An 18,013-nucleotide genomic window follows, 5' to 3' on the forward strand; every position below is an offset into this window, starting at 1 on the left:
GTGTTCAATTTCATTACCAAGTGCTAAAAACTTACGACTACCTTTAAACCACACTCATTAGACTCGTTAAACACACTCTTTGACAACCTTTGCAATACACACAAATAAAAAACTCATGTATCACATTTTCAACTCTCAACCCCTTAATTTCAAAAAGAGAAGGGGGATGCAATTTCATATCAAATGTAAATATACCCTTTTACAATTAATTCTATCATCACCATCATACTTGTACTAATATTTTGGCCAAGTTTTAGATAACTTAGAGTTTCATACATGCAACCTAGGGCTCAACATACATCATTTGATCTTAAAGGTAATAGTGTAATTATGTTTGTAAAATATGCAACTCCTCGTTTCAAATATCAATTATAAATGTATATAATAAATTAATATAGATGAGGCCTACAATTAGGAACTAATATTCCTAAGCTTCAGGTGCTTTCCCTCTGTCTTGACTTGAGCTAGCTCCTATAAATATTGAAGAGAGAGGGGTAAGTGCAACCACTTAACTATGAAGGTTAATCTAGTCTATGCAAATACATGTCAATCAATTATAACAATGCAAGTAGCTTAAAGATAAGAACACCTATCTATATCATTAATCAATCATCCATAGCTACAATTCTAACAACTATGTAACTGGAAACAATAATAATGAGTCACAAAAATAATAACCATGTGACTAAAATACCATGATATGCAAGGGACACAATATTAACAATCATGTGCCTTTAACAATAATATGCAAGGCCACAATAATAATAACCATACTAATATAAAATAATATGTACGATCAATTCCATCCTTATATCTTTCTAATACCTTTGATTGAAACTGTGAGTTATTTAATCAAATGAGTTTATTTGTCCATGTGAATAGACTACCCAAGCCTTCCTACTATGAGGAGTTGTCTGGCCAAGGCTACTACACTCAATTTGGAATCATAGTTTCCTTTAAATCACAGATTATGGAGTGTCTTTCCTTTAAGCTAGCCTCCTTGTAGAACAAATGGAGTCTAGTTAGGTTCAAGTCCCTTAATAAACCATACGATAGTCCCTTATAAAGCAAGTGGGATAATATATAAAAAGGCAAGTCATCGAGCTCTGAATAGTAGCTATACCATATGGATTTAAAAACTATACTCCTCTTTCTAAGAAAACTCCTACCTTATATGGCTATGCAATGCAACACATCCTTAATTCATGGCATATACATATAACCATCATTTCCTTTGCATGTAAATTCTCAAGCATTAAATTCATAACACACAATTATTAAAGCATCATATTCTTCTCACCATTACTCTACTTATTTCACAAGTCAACATGTATCTCACACTATGTGATATGGCACATATTTCCACATATCATATCATTAATGCACATCATTCTCATCATGTTCTCAATACACAGAGTTAGAATTTCACAATATTCATCAAACTCATTTTAACATATATAATATAAAATCAAAGTCATCATACCATCCTTGTATTGTAACAAGTTCATGATCATATCATATCTTACAAATAAATTTTATAATCAACTATAATCAATTAGGCAAGAAAATGCATAAACTAAATTTTACGTGGTTATCTCAATCCTTTAGGAAGTTAAAGGTTTACCCCTCAAAAAGAAATTACTTCTAAAACTATTCCAAGCTAGAGTGATGCCAAAAGGGTGATTAGTTTACAATTAATAGTACCCATAATCATTAATATCACTATTAAAGAAATAACAACCCTTTAATCAAAACTTCATCAACCTAAAATTCTACCTTCTTGTATTTTAATCACACTTGTTGAGTTTATTAACTTCATTTACCTTACATCATCTTCATTAAACTCCCAAACTATCATTAATGGCATTTATTAACAACCAATCACCTCATTTATTACAAAATTTAGCCATCAATGCCACCCATCAACCAAAAATACACAACCCTTAATCCTTGATTTAAATAACTCAAATAACTCGTAGTAATTCTATTTAAGTCAATGAGTTCAAACCTGTAGCTTTGTAAGTCTAAAAATTAACTTCCTTCTACTAAACCCTAACTTAAACAGATGAGAGAATAGAAGGAGGAGGAAGAAGGAAGCTTAGGAGGCTTACCCTTAGTGTTTGAACTTTAAAATGCTCCTCAATTTCTCCATCTCCCTCTCACTCTATGTTTTTGACTAATGCACGCTTTTATTTCTACCAAAATTCTTCGTAATGTGATTCATGCTCCATAATGAACCTTGCATAGGCTACAATGTGTGCCTTAAAAAGGGTTAGACCAAATTTGTATAATAGCCTCTTCAACAATCTATTAGTCCACCAAGGGTTGTTGCCTTGCTCCATGAGTATTTTCTCTATTTTCGTCTATTATAGCATTGCCCCCTAAGCTTTCTATCACTTACAAAGGATTTTTGTCATAATTAATGACACAATTATTCAAAGGATTTGTATGGACATTATAGTATGCTTTGAGGGAGTTTTTATTTCTTACGTTGGAGTAGCCATTATAGCCTATTGATCCTTGCTGATAGATGGGGTGTATCATGCATCAATTGAAAGCTATAGCCTGATCTACTCTTTAGTTTCTAAGAGTTTCCCTTGTGCCCCTCACGTATGAGGCTCTTCTTAGAAGCACCAAAAGGGGGTTCCAATAGTTCCTCCATGGATCAGTGCTGTATGGATAGTTGACTAGTTGGCTAAGATTACATGTTCTCAGCCATTACTTGGCACAGTTTTGCATGCCTCCTTTGTTCACATTCTTCTTGTTGTTGCCAAAGTGTTCCCACTCCTTTACTTCAGCAGCAGACTCGAATGGACCCGAACATTAAAAAAACATTACTTTATTAAGCTCAATCCTAAATTTTTTGTGCTTATTCTAAATTGGCTTGAATTAACGACTCTAAGTTGGAGGAGGATTACTATGATGTAAGGTTCTTGATGCTTGCATGATAAACCATTCTTAGCCTATTAATTCCTTATTTCCATACTTTCATCTTAAGTACTGTGATTAGAAAATAAAAGTTGAGAAGCAAGGATATTTTAATTTGGTAAGGGGTAGTTTTTTGTTGCAAATATCAAATCTATTATCCATACTAATGGGACTCCTCCTCATCCTCCTCTTGTTGTTGTTATATTTAAAGTCAATTTCTTATATTCCAACTATATATAGGATGAGTTGAGGAAAGGCCATAGGGGCTAATACAATGAGTAAGTTGAAGAAGTCCCTTACCTAGAAAAGGAGGTGTAATGATCACATTTTTATGCTTTTTGTTGATACTTAAGGAAATTATACTAGTGCAAAAAGCAATTTGAATGACATTATTTTTGTAACAGCTACCTAAATAACAATTACAAGGTAAGTTTTCTAGTAATCAGAGTGAGAAGCAAATTAATGAATATAGGAGGCCTAGATTAGAAATAAGGTTCACGCTAGGCAAGTTTGGCCTTGACTGAGAGTCTTGTTGAGTTTCTTGATTGCGTTAGTTTGTTGAGATGTTCAAAGAAAGCTCTTATTGTGCATTCATTGCTCATTACTACAAAAAAAAAGTATATAAAATAGTTACTACTGTTTATACTCTGGTGCTGTACATTCCCGAAAAAATATATAATGGCTTTTTAACCACATTATATTCTAGGTATATAAAATGGTTATTTGGAAACAATTGCTGTATATTTTAGGTATATAGAGCAATTGTTTACAAATAACCGTTTGATATATGAGCCTTTTTTTTAAAAAAAATAAAGGACTTGCATAGTTTAATATAAGTTAAATTTGAACATGGTTGTATCATAATTCCTATTGAGTAGCTTGATTAAAAAATTAATACTACATTTTTTTTACTTTTAATCAGTGTAGCAGTAGCATTCTAACAAAATATGGCATTATAGCGGGTGTAACCAAATATTAGTAGATTGAGAAACCAAATAACAATTAATATTAGAAAGAAGTCCAAATATGATACTCTTTCATTGACCGGCATATGATTATTTCCACAACAATGGCTTCTCCATTCTTTACCATATATATGTAAAAACAATAACTAAAAAAATAGTTAAAGAAATATGATTGAAATAAATTTTAAACAAAAAATCAAATGATGAGATGACCTGATCAATAACTTTTTGATCAAACAAAATTTGAGAACTAAATGTACTAACAGAAGTTACTAAACTTAAAGAAGAAACTACCATCTCTGTCTCTATGAAAACTTGTATGACTCAAATGTGAGCCTTCCCTTCAGAATCCTTTAACTTGTATCTGAAATATGAGAAGGTTGCATTAGTAATTGGCTTTGTGAACACATATGTTACTAGCTCTTGAGAAAAGTGCTTGTCACACCCTAAAAATGGGAGTAAAAATGAGAGTGACTAGCATGGAATGTGTACTAAAACTCATATCCCTTAAACCTTAATCCAAGAAACTTTAAGTTAATATCTTGAACATATTAATAGCATGACCAGAAATTTTTACAATACTTTCCATATAAACTAGAAAAAATCACAAATTTTATGTAGAAATTTCAATAGAACCTCTACTGAAAATTGGACTTCCCTAAATTTTCTGCAACAACAATTAGCAATATTAAATCATCAATACGGAGCTTCAATCCTTAACAGCAAACAAACAAAACAATATAAAGGTTAAGACCCTAGCTATAAACAATGTGGAGCACACCTAAAACATGTTTCAAATTATAATACATAAATTTCACAAATACATCAAAAAGATGAAATTTCCCAAAACAAATCTCCTCCCAGTTTAGTAATAAGCCACTTAATGATCAACTTGAGATAAATGATTAGTTATTTAATCTGAGGCCAAAAATAACTCTCTAGTAAGTAACGTCCAATTTAAAATTTAACAGAAACAATGGAAATAAATATTAATGGAATAAGCATGAATTCAACTAAATAGTCATCTAGAATAGTAGAAGTGTATAACTCAAATTAAATAATTTCATTTACTTAATCCAAAAACATCTTCATATGATGATAACACAACAATCAAATCCCATTTTGTAGCTACCATGTTCGTATAAAATAGTTAGGAGGTGCATAGCTCATTTAATAGGATTAATTTAAAAACAATAATTTCAAAATATTCTTCAACAAGAAACTTTGTCAAAATGTATAACAAGTGTGAATACAAAGGCCAAAAGGATATATAACCGATCAAGTATGGTAGGAAACTGTGAACACCGTATTTTGTCTGGGCATTTTTTAATTTTAATAATAAATAATCAAAAAAATATAAAAATATAAAAATAAAATTTAATCCTTTTTAGGATTATATTTTGACAAAATCAAAAAAAAATTTGCTTAAATCTTTAAAAATTTCTCCCAAATTATCCCAATAATTCAAAAATATTGGGAGTCAATTTTTAAGGGTTAAATTTTCTCTCCTTAAATCTTATTATTTTTCATTTAATATATATATATATATATATATTACAAAATTGGATTTTTTCTCTCTCCTCTAATCTGAAAAAAAGGGGACAAAAGAGGCATAAAAGAAAGAGAGAGAGAAATGGGGCAGATGAAAATCTTCACCTAGCCCAAATTTGCTTTCAGCCACTGGCTAAGAAAGGAAAAGCAGTAGGAAAAGGGTGTTTACCCGGCACATCAGAAGGAAGAAAGAACAGGAAAGTATCACACAGCCAGACGCAGAGAAGACCAGACGAGAGGAAGGAAATGCATGAAACACACACAAAAAAGAAAAGCAAAGCAAATGCACACAGACAGTAGTAACACACACGAGCAAACAGAGAAGGAACACAGGCACGAGAATTCAGCTGCATGCAGTAATCTAAAACAAGCAATCGGTTTTCCATCTCCTACACAAACTTCTGAAGCAGGATCTAGTAAGGTTTAAAACTTATTAATCACACTCTGCACCTATAAAAAGGGGGGACCGAGAGAAAAATAGAAGAAGAAAAGAGGAGCAGGAGGACGAATAAAAACTGGAGAAGAGCGGTACAGAGGAAAAGAGAAGAAAAACAGAGCAAGAGGAGGACGGAGAGAGCTGAACATGAAACAGAAAAAGAGGAGCTGGTTTTGGCTGGAGAAAAGGAGAGAAACTAAGAGAGCTGAAGGAGAGAGAGTTGAATGTGAAACAGAGGCTGTTCTGGCTGGAGAAAAGGAGAGAAACTGAGAAGAGAGGAGAAGGAGAAGCCACGAGAGTAAGTGTCTTCTGAAAAAACTAAGAGAGGAGGAGTTGTTCTGGCAAAAAAAGAGAGAGACTGAAACGTGAAGGAGAACTCAAAACTGAATGAGAAGGAGATGACAAAAAACACAGAAAAGAAGAAGCAAAGGCTAAGAGAAAGAAGAAACGAAGAAAGGAGGAGAATACGTCATTTGGTGTAGTCATTTTTTCTTCTTTCTCTTAATAATCACTGCTAGTTTATTATTACATATGATTTGCCTTGCTTTCTTGCTTCTGAGTTTGAAATGCACACTTTGATTTAGATTTATTTTTCATGTTTAAATATCTATCCCACATTTTTTTTCAGTTCCCAAATGAAAATCAATGTAATTATCAATTTTTTTAATAAAAAAGAGAGTGTGAAAAAAAGAAGGATAAAGAGATTGCAAATAATAATTTTTGCTTGCTATCATAACTAAGCTTAATTTCATTTTAGGTAATGAAAGAATTAGTAAAATTATTAAGCAAGGTCTTTAAATGTGTTTTTAGCATGAAGGGGCATATTAATATGTATGGGCATGTTTTTTTTCATCTCCATTAGTCCTAAGGTCCTTTACTTGTTAATAATATTATTACACTCATATTGTATGGCACTTTCTATAATGATCACATGTAAGATTTCAATTATTATGACGAGCCTATTTTATAAAAGGCAGAGGGGAGAGAATTTGATTCGTACCCAATTGAAAAAACATGAAATGAATATGAGAAAATTTATTTCTAATCATTTACTTATCGTGTGAGATTTTAAGAATTTTCACAAACATTTAAAGTAATCTCATACCCTGTAAATCAATAAGATTTCGCGGGTATAGAGATTCAATTTATACGTATAATCAATGATTTTCAATGACCAACCGTTAAAATTAACTATCTTTTTATAATCTAAATAATCCATTTAAGTTTCATATGAGATTTCAAGAATCTTCGTAGGGACTTGAATTAATCACATTATCATGTGGGATAATAAATCCTCGCAGATACAGTGATTCTCAATTTCTTATAATAAATAAATGAATTTTGTAAATAATTATATAATACACAATTTAGAAAATTAATTAACCAAATTAATGCAATCATATTTACTAATTATATCTTTTAGTCATGTAAGATTTAAATCTCCATAGATTTTTAAAATAATCATATTATTGTATGAGTCAATAAGACTCTACAGATATAACGATTAATTTTTTAATATATATATAAATTATATATTAAATTAATTAAATTAAAAGACGTATTTAAATTTAATTCATTTATCATGTGAGGATTTTGAATCTTCGCAGATATTTAGGATAATCATATTACTGTAAAAGTCAATAAGGCTTTACAAGTATGATGATTAAAATTCTCTAAAAACATATATATGCATGCTTGAATAAATTATTACTAACATATAAATAAATTTAATTCTTTTATTGTGAGAGATTTTGAAATCTCCACAGATATTCAAAATGATTGCATTATCATATGAGTCAATAAGGCTCTACAAGAATTACAATTAAATTCTCAATCATAAAATATAAAAAATAAATTTAAATCCTTTTCTTTTCCAAAAATTCAAAAATTGAGAAAATAATTGAAATTAAATTACTTTTTGCAATTTAAAACACACATATCAAAAATTTCAGAAATTGTTTTATTTGCAAAATAGTGAATTATTTCTAATTAATTTCTCTTTAAAAAAAATATTTTCACTAACAAACTTTTGATCCCGAACTACGTGGATTTTGATCCCCATCACAGGGTACGTAGGCCTCAGAGTCAAATTCTGAGTCAAGTCCTCCCTGTAAATAGATAAATATTTCTCACTTAATTCTTATCATTTTTATATCAAACACATAAATATAAAAGGGATAATTAAAATAATTTTAAAACCATATTAATATAGCACAACAAACTTTAGGTAACCGTTCTCATGAATAGGTGCTCTGGGGTGCCTAACACCTTCCCCACACTCAACCGACTCCCGAACCTATTTTTCATTTTCGCAGACCACCCTTATCCTCTATTAAACGATTTCCCAAGATTTTCCTCAAAAATCTTGATGGTGACTCCCATTTCTCCGGTCTTCCTTTCGAAGGCTAGAACCTCCACTCTCACGCCATCCGCGTTGCATTTTTGGGTGCGATAGAAACCATAAAACAAGTATAGACATACAATCTATGAGGATAAATAACTAACAAGCGTGGATACACATTCTACAGGAATAAGTAACTAACAAGCATGGCTTAAAGTAACAAAATGATCAAGTGCAACTAAAAACTACAAAATAAACATTGGCACAAAATCCATGAATAACAAGCGTAAGAGTTAAGCTCACAAATACCAAGCTAGCTATGATTTAACCATAATGCGCTAAGGGTTAATAGGATTGTTGTTAGCAACCAACATTCTAAATTAAGTCCCTCAATTTTTTCTTCAAGCATGTATGGAAACTCATTTTATCTAGTTTTAATCTCATCATCAGTACAACTATCACCATTTCAATCATATTTCTTCCTAGTTCCATGCATGCATTTCTTTCAATATGCACCACTAACAATTATACAAAAACTCTTCTTTAATGTTAAACCATGCAGGCATGGACCTATAATATCCAGATATTATTTCTTTTCCAACTTTTTGTTTTCAAATTCTACATAAACAAATTCATCAATATTGTCCATGCATGAAAAATAATGATCACAAACATTATCAATGTATTGAACACTTAAGGATGTTTAATTGTAAAATACTTCAAACCTTTCCCATAAAACATACTCCCTCCATTTAAAAATGTAAAACATTTTTAACCGAATCTCACCTCCAATAAAGTAGTTACCTACTTTCCAACTAACTCTATTTTTTCATATTTACCCTTATTAAATATCCTACAATAAATATAAAGTCATTATCAATAAGGATACTTAAAAAAAAAGGTAATGATTACACTTCAAAAGACTAAAAATGTCTTACTTTTTAAACATCCAACCCCTTAAAAAATACCTTATATTTTTAAACGGAGGGAGTAGTATATTGGAGGCATTTCCATTTATAATAATTGTTAATAAAAATTAAAATTATAATAAAATGCATTAAATATGAATATGCCTAATCAACATTTTTAAGGAAAGAAATTTATTAACAAATCATTTGAAACATTATTCACCTACTTGTCAAATTCCCAAATTCTAAAGATTTATTTCCTTCAACTCTTATCACGGTCTTTTTCCTCCACATACCCTATTAGAATATGAATAAATAATACAGTTTTCTATAAATTATAAAGACTTTTTTCCACTTCCAACACAATCCCAATCAACTACTACTATTTTAAATTCTAAAACCAAAATTCATATATTAGTTTGTCCAAGTATCATCATTTATATCACCAATTTCCTCCATATTATTTTATCCATACCAATCTGGATATTATTCTCTCCTAGGTTTTGCATCAAACATCCCAGGTGCATTATTTCCAATCATTCGATTAAACTTTCTAACCTTTAATCTCTTATTCAATAATTTATCACTAATCATACAATTTCCAAGAATTCATCTTCCATATCAACTTCATAATCACATTCATTTACAACCTTAAATTTAAGTTCATGGATCAATAATACCCAAACTAAGCATCAAACCTTAAACTAATATTCCAAGCTCTTCCTCTTCAATTCTACTTTCTAAAAATTCTCTAATACACATATGAATTAATCAACCTCTTAATTCAATTCCTTCAACACAGAAATCAATCTTGTGCTCACAAAAAGTCAAATCTATCCATTATCATATTGCTCTTAACACTAAAATTTTAGCTTGAATCAATTCTCCCTCCTTGCACAACCACGGACAGTAACAACATAATTTTTTTTAAATACAACTTCAATTTCATAGACACACAAACCCCCTTGGACAGAACCAACAAGTAGGAGGGAATCGAGAACCATCACCTCCTCTAACCACGATAACAAAAGCATGGAGAAGGAGGAGAAGATTGTGCGAGGAAAGAGAAGGAGAGGAAGTAGTAAACGCACCCCATGACTACTAAAACAGTGGCAATGCAAACTGACCAGGTAATAGGGCAACGTTACTGCTCAAAGAAGATCTAATGGTGATAACCACATCGGGCATGAATAGAGGAGGAGATGCGAAGGACAAAGGGAAGTCGAGGATTTCTAGCAACCCACATTACTAGCAATGGTAGCAGACGGAGGAGGAAGGAGGTCTGACATAGTAGGGCAGAGGGTTTCGGCTCTCTCTCTTTCCCCCCTCTCCCTCCCTCAACAACAATAACTCGTCCCTAAAATAAAGAGGGAGAGAAGAATAAAATTTGACGCATTAAGGCCCTGTGGTAATTCATTACAGTAAAAAAATGAAATTCCTCTCTTACACCGTGAGAATTTGAACTAGTGACTTGTGGATAAATAATAACAGTAGTTTCTACTAAACCACCATTTTAACCATGGTTTGGAAACCTGGATCGGATCGGCCGGGTCAACCCAGAAACCGATAACCCGATCCCTTGTCTGGTCTAGGTTTATAACTAAACCAATGTGAGACTGACCCGGTTTAACCCGGTATTGGGGTTGACTGGGTTAATTGGGTTGATTTTTTTTCAAGCTGAACCCCCAAAACGACGTCGTTTTGGGGGAATTTTTTTTTCTCCCTACCCTAAAGAAATAAAAATGACTCAAGAAATGAGGAACAGGCAACAGCCGAATAGGGTTTGCCTTCGCCAATCACCATTTCGCTAAGGCTTTAAAAAAAAGGCACGACACGAGCATCAGATTCATATCAGTATCAGCATCACTCAGTCGCCTACTCACCTTCGCCACTTCGTTGACTCAGAATATCAGATCACTGATCACTCAGTCATCTACATCGTCTCTTGCTCTCTCGTCCACTCACTTAATCGCCCTCACGCTCTATCTCCAACCTCTATCTCTTCTCCAGTTCTCCTCTTCTCTAATCGATCTGAAATCAGAGGCAGAGCATACACAGGAAACACATTTCATCGTCCCAATCTGTAGTTCTTCACTTCTTCTCAATAGCATTGAGCGTTCATTCAGCCCATTACGACATAGTGGTTCAGCAGCTCGTGCTTGACTTTCAGCATCAGGTCAGTGTTAGTTTCACTATATCTCATACTGGACTCTATTTTTATTTCTTGGTTCAGCTCCTAATTATTGTTTCTTTAGCTGATTTTTGTTTCTTGAACTATATTGCTTTTGCCGCTAAGCAAGCTAATTGCTTTCTTGAACTATATTTGCTGGAAGTTTTTGTAGTTTGGTCAGGCTTCACTGTGGATCTGTTTCATAACAGATCACTGAGAGATATTAGATGTGCTTGTCTTACGTAAAAATAATGTATGATTGAGAACATATTTAAAGATATTCTAAATTTAAGTTCTGAATTTTGAATGTAAAGTATCAGATTATGTCGCCCTTGCATCCCATCATTTCACCTTTATCTTTATTTTCCTACAGTGTTGTGATTGGTTTGTCACTGCCTCTATGACACACACTATAGATGATTATATGATTGAGAACAAATTTAAAGATTTTGCTCATGATTGTTGTCTCTTTTTGTTATTGTTGTTTTTAGATATGATTCAGCTTGTCTCTTCTTGTGCCTAGTTGTTTCTCAATTCAGCTTTATTGCTAATTTATTATTTAAATTTTATATTTGTATTAAAAAATAAAATTAAAGCTTTGTCTTTAGCTTGCAGAATAAAATATAATCATTGTATTGATTATGGATATTGGAAGTAGTCCTAGTGATAGAAATGAGAATCTTACCTCCAATTCCAATGATCCCCCTCCTAGTGGTAATGACTCAACATGTAAGGCCCTATCTGTGCATGGAAAAATTGATCTTGCTTGGGCATATGTTGCCTTAAGAAAGAGGGCAAGAAAAATATATATACTTGCCTTTATTGTGCATCAAGTTATAGAGGAGGTGGGATTAATAGAATAAAGCAACATCTTGCTGGTGTGAGTGGTCAATAGCTTCTTGTAAGAAAGTTCCTCATGATGTACGTCACAGGATAGTTGAGTCTTTGAAAGGTGGGAGAAAAAGGAAGGTTGATGATAGAAAAGAACAAGAACAAGTAGACATTAGGGACCTTGAAACTAATGATCCAATTGCTCCTACTCCAATTAAGACAGTCCTTGAGAGAAGTGCCAATAAGAGGCAAGCCTCTACTGCTTCAATTGAGAATTATTTTGCCCTCAGGACAACTCCTGGTTCCCAACTTAGCATCAAGAGTGTGCTTGCAACAAAAGAAGCACAGTACAATGTAAAAATGACTAACTCAATCAAGAGGCATCGATAATTCCTCCGGGAACATATCTGGGAATCCTAAGTGATATAAGCATCTTCCAGTACTCGAGTTTCCACCGTAAGATTGCGCACTGAAGTTAGAAATCCTTGTCATCCTTTCCTCAACAACTGAGTAGCCCTGAGTGTCTATAAGGCACGAGGCAATTACAATCTAACGCCTTGGAGATTCAACTTAGATTGTCTAGAACTATGAAAGTAAGCTCTCCCTTCTTATGGCATTCCACTAGTGCATTGAGAGCTAAAAGTCTCTAGGGCAATGCGAAAGTCTGTTGTTTCTACATTATTGAAATTAGCTAACTTTGATTAATTTCTTAGTCTATTCTACATATGGAATGGTTTTTGTGAAATCTATTGATGCTTCAAATTTGGTAAAAGATGCTAGGACTTTGTTCTCGTTGTTCTGTGAAGTGATTGAGTGGGTTGGTCCCAAGAACATTGTTCACATGGTGATTGATAATGCTGTAAATTATGTAGCATGTGGCAAATTGATTAAGGAAAAATATAAAAACATTTATTGGTCACCTTGTGCTGCACATTGTTTGAACCTTACTTTAAAAGATATAGCAAGTTTAGACAATGTGTCAGCACTTGCCACTAAGGCATCAAAGATAACTGTTTTTGTTTATAATCATATGATCTTCTTGTTATGGCTTAGGAAAGACCAGGTTGGAAAGAAATTATGCGTCCTAGTGCAACAAGATTTGCTACTACATTTATCACGTTGCATAGCATATATATGCATAAGCATGACTTGTAAGCTTTGGTGACTGATAAGCACTTTGTAGATCACAAATTGTCAAAGATTCAAGCTGGAATAATTGTTACTGCTATCATATTAGATAATGGCTTTTGGGGTGATTGCTTAGAAATTGTAAAGTTTGTGTCTCCTCTTATAGAGTTGTTGAGGATTGTGGATTCAGATGAGAAGCTTTCTTTGCCTTATGTTTATGAAGGCATGCAAAGGGCAAAAAAGGCAATCAAGGCAACATTCAATAATAAGAAAGATTATTACAAGCCTTACACAAATATTATTCAAGCTCGATGGGATAAGCACTTTAAGATAAATTTTCATGCGGCGGTGTATTTGTTGAATCCTGCATTCTTGTATGATGAGAACTTTATTCACAAGAGAAGGTTAATGGATGCAATGCTTGACATGTTTGAGTCAATGAAAGTGAAGAAATTGATTATATTGTGATGATGAAGTAGTTGAGTTTGTATCGTGATCGTAAAGAGTCTTTTGACAAAACTTCATGTCAGAGAATAGCCTAGAAATTAGATCCTTGTGAGTATTCATATTTATTATTTAACATGTCCATGGTAATTCTAGTTATTATATGATTAACACCTAACTAAATGTTTTTTATTTACAGATGAATGGTGGTCATTCTATAGAGGTTCTGTTCTAGAATTGCAAACTCTTACAATGTGCATTCTTAGCCAAACTTCTTCTTCTTCTGGCTGTGAAAGAAATTGGAGTTTGTTTGAACACATTCATACCAAAAGACGAAATAGATTACAACATCAAAGATTGAATGATTTGATTTTTACAAATTATAATTTGCAACTGAAGCATAGGTAAAAAGTAGAGTTTTGAATGGTAATGCTTTTATGTGTGATGTTTCTTTTCTTTTCTTCTTATTAGTTTATTTTTAATGGCATGGATAGATTATTGTTATATTAACATTTAATATGTGGTTTTATGTGCTAGTATGGGGAGATGGGAAGCATAACAAATTCAAAATGCATGATGCACGGGGAAGGGATTACATGTGCATGTACATATTCATATGTTTTGCGTGTGTCTCAGTTTCATGATGCTGTATTTTTTTATTGTTTATCATATTTAATTGCTTTATTTTTTTTCAAGGAGTCAATTGAGAAAAAATAAAAGTTATGATCCCATTGATTATAAATCAATTGACAAAGTTGACTTTTGGGTGGCTGAAAAAGAGGAAGAGCCAGCTCTTGAGTTTGATTCTCAAGATGTTGCAAATCTTGAAAGTGTCATTCACAATGAAATCACAGCTGCTCCATCAACCCTTAAGAGGGATTATGAAGGTTTATTAATCTACTATCATGTCTAATATAAGTATATGAATTTCTTTCTTAAAATGCCATTCATTAGTATTAATTTTTGTTTATTGTAGGTGATGAATATATGAATATTCTAGAGTCCCCACCTTTGCCTAATGTTGCTAGTGGTTCTGGTTTTTCTCATTCAACTCCTAATGTCTCAATGCTTGGAGATTTGAATGAAGTTAATGATGATTTTAGTGTTGGTGAATATTAATTTTAGACTTTTAGACTTTTTAATGATTGAAGGGTTGTAATTGTAAGGAATTAAAGATTAATATTTGAAGTGTTGTATTTTATTATTGTTGAACTTTTGAGTGATTGGATTTGATTGACTTTTTTTATAATTAATATCTTTTTATTTAAATTGTATTATTTTAATTATGACCAATTTGTCACCAGTTCAACCCACTAACCCGTGACCCAATGTCGTGATCAGTTTAATGACTGGTCCGATTTTACATACCTTAATTTTAACCACCAATTAATCTTGCTAAGGCTGCTCCAAAATATATAAAGATATAATTAAAATACTTTATAATTAATTTTAATTTAACTTAATTTTCAAGGTCATTCTTTTAAAGAAATTTTCTAGGTCATTATAGTGCCAAACCTCAATATGTTTACCAGTCACCTTTTCTCAAAATATTAGCTATAGATCAATATGTTCAGCGCGCGATTCAAGCATCAGATTCAGACAATGCTATTATGCTACTGTATCGGAATTGTCAGAATATGAGAGGGAAAAACAATTCAGAGATATTTGTATTACTGAATGATCATTTGTGCATAGTGCAGGCCTTAGCAGAACAGATTGGCTTCATAACTAACTAAAACTAACAATAATCACATACCATAACTAGCAAAACTACTAACTACTTACTATGAAATACATAATTGTCAAATCATTCATGCTTTTCTTGAATCTATACTTTTAAAATGAAAAATGATTTGACAGAAAAGAAGCAAAGATTCAAAGTCAAATATAGCAGTTTGTTTAGAATCCAAACCCAAGTAATCATAGGAAACGAGAGACTCCCAAGATCAACAACCATATTGTCTCAGATGAATTGACTCAAATATAAAATAAGCATTGACTAGCTGCCACAGAGAAAAAGGGAAAGACTTATATATTATCAAAAAGCAATAGAAAATGTTTTAAGAAATTAAACTTGAAGGGGCTCATTTTCGTCCGTGGAGCCAAGCATCTCATTCACTAGTAACTGGCATTCAGAAGAATCTCCAAATGTCAAGCACTTCTCTACAAAATTGAAGGTGAGCTTCTGTTGACTCATTTGAAGTATCATGCTAGCTAATTCCTTTATAATAGCCGAACGCTCATGTGGCTTCCCATGTTCTAGCACATGCTGTTATTGAGGATAGAGCAAGGCAGCAAAATGAAAGATCAGTTTACAAGTATAAACTACAAGATACATAGATGTCAAAAGTAAATTGATAAGTAGCATCCACTCCAAACATTCTTCAGTGAAAAATGAAAATTGAGACGTCACGAAAAAATAAATAGCCTCAACCAATATAACCAAAAAAGTGAGAAAAAAACTTCAATTAGCAAGTTTCACATCAGATCTTCCTCTCAGAACAACTAACTTGCAGCAGAATGTGACTAGTAAACTACAAGTAGTCTAAACTGAGAGTAGTTAGGAAAATTAACCTGAACAACATAATTTCCATTGTGATCCTGAGCTAACAGGCTAACAGCTCCTAAAATCTCATCCACAGCTTTCTGTTGCGTCTTAGCATCTTTGCAGTGCTCCAGTACTCTCCGCCAATTAGAAAAGCATTATTATATGGCCATGGATTTTAAATGCAGAATAATCATAAGTGGAGCAGTTTATATAATCCTGCCTGTACAACTCGACAACGATATAGATGAGTTGAAACTTGAAAGTGTCACAATTTGATCAAAATTGTTATATGGTAAAAAGCAGTTTAAATAATACTTACTACGCTCTGCTTTTGAGCAAGCACAATATTCAATTACCTCCATTATCAACGCCAATCATCCACACACGACTTTGTTAATGCACACATTCTCATGTTCTACACTCCTATGTTAAATTTGATTAAATCATAATATTCTCAATCTCCATCTTTATTTACAGCTGGAGGGAGTTGAAAATTTGATCAACATCTTCTCTGACACAGCCAGCGAAGATAGTGCCAATTCAGACATCAGGATTTATGTTTCCTATGAATATAATAAATGCCGGAATGGCCTTGATAATGTTAATGTGGAACTGTTAACAACTCTATTAGCAACAATTTGAAAGGGGAAAACAAATCAATTGAGTGAAGAAAAAATTGAGATGAGGGTTGAAAATGGTACCATGAAGCAGAGCAGACAAGTTGCCAGATGGGAGTTAATCTTAGACGAGCAATTTCTCGTCTTTGGAGTAATAGTAAGCTCTGAGAGGAACAAACATTCTCGTGCTCAATCTTGCCCAGAACCTCCATCTGAGCATCAAAGTCTTTCTTTGTTACAGTCACCTCTTTCAATCTCTTCGCCACCACCGTCGTTCCTCCTTCTAGCACCTCCTTGTAGGACATTCCCACGCTTCCTTTGCCTAGAACTTTTGCAGAAGCTCTTAGCAAATCTTCCAAATCGAAGCTCAATATCTCGCCTTCGAAGAACACCAGCTTGTTCCTCTCTACCTCAACGGACTCGCCAGTGATGTTATCTTTCTAGGATGATGTTCCAGCCTCCGCCGGCACGGCACGCGTCGCTGCCACAGGCTTGGGTAGCTTAGCTGGCTGGCTTCGCTGGCCTTTCCTAAGGCACAGTAGCTGTTATTACCTCTGGTAATTAATGCATAGAACAAAAATGACCTTTCTCCAGCCATATTGCCACGAAGATCTCGTAACTCACGCATCCAAATCTAGCTCATGCCTGCACCAAGCTTACGCGAGGAGGAAGACACCAGCGTTTCGAAAAAGGCCATGAACTATCCTATTCTTTTAAAAAAAACTCAGCCTTACTTAAATTTTTTTGTAATATAATTCAGACTAACTCATCAACTTGTTTGAATTATTTGTTCTACTATTTCTTTATCTATTTCATTGGGCTTGGTTGATGTACGCTTGGTTCCTTCGGTCCAACAGGCTTCTAACCCAAAAATATTTTAGCCCAAACAATCACTAAGACCTTTTAAAAATATAATGCAATATATAAATAATGAATTTTGTCTCCAAACCTTTTTAAAATGTTGTTAATTTCATAAGGGTTGTGTATATCCTAGAATAAAATTAGATTAGAGAATTTGATCTTAATTTTTTTTCTTTGCCGACGAGCTAGACCTTGATAAGGTCTGTCTATTATAGAAGCTTCCTCCATTTGAAACAACACTTAGCGTAAATCATATATTGCTTCATTGACCGATACCAATTGGGA

General features: G+C 33.0%; 1 long non-coding RNA gene across 1 annotated transcript; it reads right to left on the bottom strand.

Moving 5' to 3' along the window:
• Positions 1–15,717: 15,717 nt before the first annotated feature.
• LOC129300200 (uncharacterized) lies at positions 15,718–17,553 on the bottom strand. Its single transcript, XR_008590726.1, has 2 exons — positions 16,277–17,553; positions 15,718–15,971 (listed from the first exon to the last, which is right to left on the bottom strand). It is a non-coding gene; the product is annotated as an uncharacterized LOC129300200 (long non-coding RNA).
• Between the last annotated feature and the right edge of the window lie 460 nt (positions 17,554–18,013).

This window comes from Prosopis cineraria, unplaced genomic scaffold (genome assembly GCF_029017545.1).
Source record: "Prosopis cineraria cultivar Desert tree isolate PC_DT_omini unplaced genomic scaffold, ASM2901754v1 PC1477, whole genome shotgun sequence".
NCBI lineage: Eukaryota > Viridiplantae > Streptophyta > Magnoliopsida > Fabales > Fabaceae > Prosopis > Prosopis cineraria.